We start from the raw sequence: 6,000 nt of genomic DNA, 5'->3' as shown, positions 1-6,000 counted from the left end.
GCTGGGAACTGAGCGGGGATTGGGAATGGAGATAGGGGAGGAATTGAGGCCGAGGCCCTAGGAGCCATAAACAGGGGGTCATCCAAAACATCCAATTCACCCCCATTTCCCTTTTGTGGGGCGGCTCTAGCTACAAGCATCTTACAATCTGTTCTGAGAATGGGGTCCTGAGAGAGTTCGACAAAGGCCCTTATGTAAGGTATTTCTATCCATTTTCCCTTTTGGAGGCAATATAATTGTAATTGTAAAAGGGTATTACATTGTAAAGTCCCCAATATGGGCCACACTTCGTTGTCCTCCAGGTGATACTGAGGCCAAAGTGTGTTGCAAAAGAATACCAACTTTTTCTTTTTAAGGTCTTTAGAGAAGTTAAATTTTTTCCAGTTTTGTAAAAGACAGCCCAAAGGCAAATTCCTTGGAATTGATGAATTTTGACCCATTTTTTTTTCCTTTGGGACTGGAAGTCGTCCCCCCCCCCCCTTAAAGGAGGACGTGGAAGTAAGCCTTGAGAAAAAACAAAACAAAAAACAAGAGGACAAAAAATAACCGAGCTTTCCCTGATTCCTTGCACCCAGGAAATCCAGAGAATTAGGCACCCCCTTAACTGATGTTTCTCTAACCTTCTAGCGCCCAGAAAGTTCAGAGAATTGTGCTTTGGAGGGTATGCCCAGGTCCATGACCTCAAACACAGCCTCTGGACCGACAACCTGATTCTCTAACTCTCTATCACCCAGAAAGTTCAGAGACTTAGGCACACACAAGAAAATTAACCGAGTTTTCCCCAATTTCCTTGCACCCAGGAAATCCAGAGAATTCCCAGGTCCACTGCCTAACCAATGGACCGACAACCTGAGTCTGTAACTCTCTAGTGCCCAGAAAGTTCAGAAACTTTGCCTGATACTGGGACCTGAAGCCAGGTCCGAAAAGCCACTTCCAAGGTGCTTGAGAGCAAGTAGGGAATAGAGAGAGGGGGATGCTTACATACCTTACAGTTTGAGCAGAAGAACTTGAGATTAGCAGCTATCCGGATCAGGGAACCATAAATGACAAGGTTAAGGGGTGATCGGGGACCCCAAAATACCAACGGTCCGGGTCGTGCTAGAATGAATTTGACTCAAGCCTTCTTAAAGCCAAAGAAAACAAAGTTTATTAAGGATTCGCCTAATTGGGTTGCCTCTTAAGGAGCCTAAGCTTTTGTAACGCTTGTATTCACAAGCAGGCCAGACACAATCCCAGCTAGACAGAGTCTGAGCTGGATTGCATCTGAGCGCCTTCATGGAGGCAAGGTGGGACTGAAATACAGAAAAGAGTATAGAAAGGATCTGGGGGCGTGGGGAGAGTGGTCTGGTAGTCCAGGGTGATGGGAGGAGGGATTTAGGAAGGGTCTTGAGGAGAAGACAAAGGAGGGAATCCAAGGAGGGTCAAAGGCTGGAAACAGCTGGAGGCTATCAGGAGATCAGAGAATGGAGGGTTTGGGTAGGAAGCAGGTGGGGCAATCCAGAGATCTTGATAGGGGCAGTATAGGAATGGATACAGATCTTGATGGGAGTGGTCGGCAGCCTGGGGAATGGGGTGGGGGTGCAACAGAGACCTGAGGAGAATGATAATGAAAAGCCCGTGGGCTTCCTGAGACTGCCAGAAAAAATAGGAAGATTAGATTTGAGTAAGAAAGGCCAGATTAAGTGGGAAGATTCCAGGGGACTTCAAGGAGGCTCCCAGAGTCTGAACCTCATCAGTCCCAGCTGGCAATTTTGTTTTTTGAAGCATTCAAAGATGCTTAAACATGACAGCAGTAAAATGTTATTTTCACAAATGCAAGGCTAAAGGCTTTTGGGGTCAAGGGAGATGGAATTAATCCACTTAATAAGGAGACTTTGATACTTGGTCCCCACTGGTGCTAATGAGAGCCAAGTGGCTAAATCCCTACCCTTCAACATAGCCCTGAAGATTTTCTTGGTTACTTAAAGAGAATGAAAACTATGCAAAATGGCTGATCATTTTGCTGACCTAGGCTGACCTAGGCTTACCTAGGTTTACCATTTTCATTACTATCACTGATTAGCAAGGAGAACAAAGGTGTTTGGGCTTCCCTCTATCTTGTTTCTCAGTCTTAGAATTAGCCTTAGAAAGAATCACCTCACCATGCAAAATATACTGCTTTAAAGAAGCTGAAGTTTTTGTTGTTGCGTTTTTGTCCCTTGTCTGCTCTTGTCCATTCTGATCATGTAAACAACTCCTTACTCCCCAGGTGGGTTGTTGCTCAGGCTTGCTTTGCCTTTAACAACCACCTAACTGAATGATAATTATCAATACTGCTAGCCCAGTATAACAGAAAGGGGGGAAGGGTGTCTAGGTCATTAAACATCAATAGACAGAAATGAAAAAGCAGCACCTCACATCATTAAGAAGATTAAAAGCATACCATGCTTCCTGGTGTAACATCTCAATCGAACACCCACGGAACTTCTCTTGCTGGGGAAATGAAATACTAGAAAAGCTGCTTAGGATACAGCCTTTGTGGGAATTTTCCACTGAGTTCACAGAGGCAAGAACAACTTTTCCCCAAAGGACTTTAGAAAACTTTGATCTAAAGTATAACTCCTTCTCTTTATCGAGTGGTCACGGTAAGTCCTTCTATTTCCCAGCTTCCAAAGAACTCTCACTTTAAATTCCCTTTAAAGGAAACTCTGGGGACCAGAGACCAAGTCGCGATAAACCGCTGTGTGTTAGGTCTCCTCTGGTGATTGATCTCAGGAAAATTACTACAAGTATTGCTAGCACTAGCGTCAATCAAGTAAAGATAGCCCTAAATTATGTTGGCCACCACAGGGCTCTTTTGGACCGTTCAAAGTTACTTTATCTTAAAGCCAAATTAAGCTTAGAGGCCAACAAAACATCTAGCCAGGAGAGGGAATATTTCAGTTTGGCCTTGCTGACGTGACTGAGTGAGAACAAAAGACAAGCCTCTTGAAGGCTGGGAGCTGCTTCAGCACCTAGCCGTGTCCTAGCAAGAATCCTTGATTCTTTAAGGGCTCCAGTCTGTCCTTCCCTTCACTCCCTCTATGCTCTTCCTCACTCTCTCCCACTCCCCTTGAAGGCCTCTGATCTGGGAAAACTGAAGACACCTAGATGCAATCTTTCCCCCTTGCCTTCCCCTTACCTGCCTTAGCCCTGAGGAAGGCAGTCTCTGTTCAAGCCTCTGCTGCCTCCCTCCTCCCCATTCTTCCTCCCTGCTTTTCTTTAAGGACTCTGGTCTTGAAGAGGACAATTAAAATCCACCTAATAACTACAGGGCTGGACCTATTCCCATGGGGTCTATTTCTTTAAGATAGTTAGTCAGAAAACTTTAAGGCACCAAGGCTCCCCACCCCTCCAACGACCACAGGGATGCTCTGAGAAAAACCTGCAGGATCCACCTTTATTGTCATACCTTCAATTCTTGCAGCCCCCTTTTCTCAGAATAATAATAGCCAGTTTATGATGGGGATTTCTAACAAGCTTCTAATCGCCTTCTCTCTCTGGGTTGCTTTTTGTGAGCTCCCTTTGTATTTGTCCTGTTGTCAATTTGTCTGTCTGTACATGTCCCTGTCCGTAACTTGTGTGCTGTGAACGTCTGTTATCTAATAAGATTTAAATGCAAGCAGCCAGATTTCAAGGGCTACAGCTAGGGAAATAAACAAGCAAAGTTTTAACACTTTTCCTTGTCCTTCCAGTCTGGCCAACCTGGAATTACAATGGAAAGTGAGATCATCTGAGGTAAAATCATTTTAGCAGATTTGTATGTTGTGAGATTAATCATAAAAAATTTTGGAAACCGATCATTTGAAATAACTCCTAAAATTGTGGGTAGCCCACCTTTCTAGGTAAAGCTTGGAAATGCCACCTAGGTCCGAGACATTCCACCCATCCTCTCCTAGCAGGTGCCTACCTCCTTAAGCTCACTAAATTCTGCTGCTGTGGGAGGGGTGGGGGGGGGCGGGGTGGTGGCTGGGAAACATGAAGGAATCAGGCCTGTAGCAAACATTCTCTAAGTTCTGCCTACAGAAATCACCACCGCTGGGACATCAGTTTCTCTGCTGTTGGTAAGCTTCACTTCTCTGTTTCAGTTGCAAAAAAAACCAAAATGTATTTTATCTCTATTTGATCCATTTTCTGATTTGTAAAAGTAAAAATAATTATGGTCGTTGTTATGGGATCAAAAGGATAAAATGATTGTAAAATGCTTAACATACTTACTACTATATGTTACATATATCATCATTATCTCTCTCTAATGTAATTGTTAACTTCGAAGTGGTTTTAACTACTAAAAGTAATAAGATCACTAATTTCTGAAAATGAAAATAATATCATCTGAATTTACTGTTGTGTTATTTCTAAGATTGTATTTCTGAATTTCTCTTAGATTGTGAAAACTGAGTGACCACTGTAATCCAGAAATGATGTTAGACAAAGCAATTTGTAATCTGAATTTTGTTGAAACTAAAAGATGTTGGGAAAATTGCATAACATCAGTTATGTTTCTTTATCAGTCCTTCTAACGCTGTTTTGTAATTGCCATTTAGAAAACCAGGTATTTTCACCTTTGTCTGTTAAAAAAAGTTAAAGCTCAACAATTTGGCTATCTTCTATGATGTTGTAGGATTGTTACATAAGTTACTTAGAATTACTATTTGAATGCTGAAACCTAAAATTGTTAAGTGATTCCTGCGTATGGAAAGGAGAGAATGGAGTGAAAACCTTCTTTAGACTCCTTCTGCCCATTCAGAACAAAATTAGAAAGGACCTCTGAGGTAATCTAGTCTAACCCATACCTAACGAGGCATTCCCAGTATGATATACCAGACAGGTGGTCATCTAGTCTGAACAGCTCAAATAAATAGGGAACTGAAGATCTTCTAATGAAGCCCATAATATTAGACATCTTTAATGGAGACTGCATTATAAATTCTAAAAGTTTGAATGAGAATGTCTAGTAAAATGAATTAGAAACTAATAAAGATCTTTTGTAAACAAAGGGCCAACATTCACATTTGCATTGACTAATATGAGTTTTTATTCCATATCTTAGTGAATCAGTGATGTGACTGACGTGAACATTCTCTCCAATGGTATAGATTAGACTGTATCCCATTCATACCTATTCATCCCATGTGACTCTTGTTTAGGTCCTTCCATAAAACCTCTCCCAGTGGTCCATCCAATGAGCTGGGGCTCTGTCTCAAGATTTCTTGCCATTACATAGGAATCAATGGAAGACACAGGACTTCCATCTGTTATCCCTTACTGCCCGACTCATCCACCTTCCTTTCTAATAGTACACCTTTTTGATGACGTGTTTTCAATGACCTTTATACAATGCTTCATTGAATACTATTATGCAGTCAAGTCACTTCCACCACAACTTTGCGTTGCCCTTCCAGTGACCTGAAATTTTAATTCTTTGGAGAAGAGCTAATTTATAATTTGTAATCAAGGGGCATTACTGGGAAAATAGTGATGCTAAAAAAGATGGACCTTTCTATCACAAAGAAACTTGGATCCTGTAAATGCACTACATAATTGCCCAACTACAATCTAGTCCCTCTCATTTATTTCTAAGTCCACTTATATGTCCATCTTTGGTGTCTGTTCAAGATACCTGTAGAGACAAACCGAGTACAAGTTGCCCATCTAGTGGTATACCACAGTCTGGACAATATATATTCTTCATTCTTTTGTTTTTTCCTATGTGGATAGTTAACATAAACTCTTTTGAGTGATTAGAGATCTGCTTAAAGAAAAACAGCCCCGCACTACCTGCAAGCAGGAGCATCTGAAGGACTTCACTAACTATAAGAAACTGCTCTTGTAATTGTACTCTGGGTTGGTTGGACATCTACTCTGACAGTGGCAAAAACATGTGATGATTATATGTCTCCCTGTTTTATGCCTTCCTTGATATACTTAATCAGAGGGCCCTTCAGCAAAGTTAACTCTGCTGCTGTATCAATTAATCTC

The sequence above is a fragment of the Notamacropus eugenii genome, chromosome X (genome assembly GCF_028372415.1).
Source record: "Notamacropus eugenii isolate mMacEug1 chromosome X, mMacEug1.pri_v2, whole genome shotgun sequence".
NCBI classification, from domain to species: domain Eukaryota; kingdom Metazoa; phylum Chordata; class Mammalia; order Diprotodontia; family Macropodidae; genus Notamacropus; species Notamacropus eugenii.
This window is presented reverse-complemented; position numbering follows the sequence as displayed.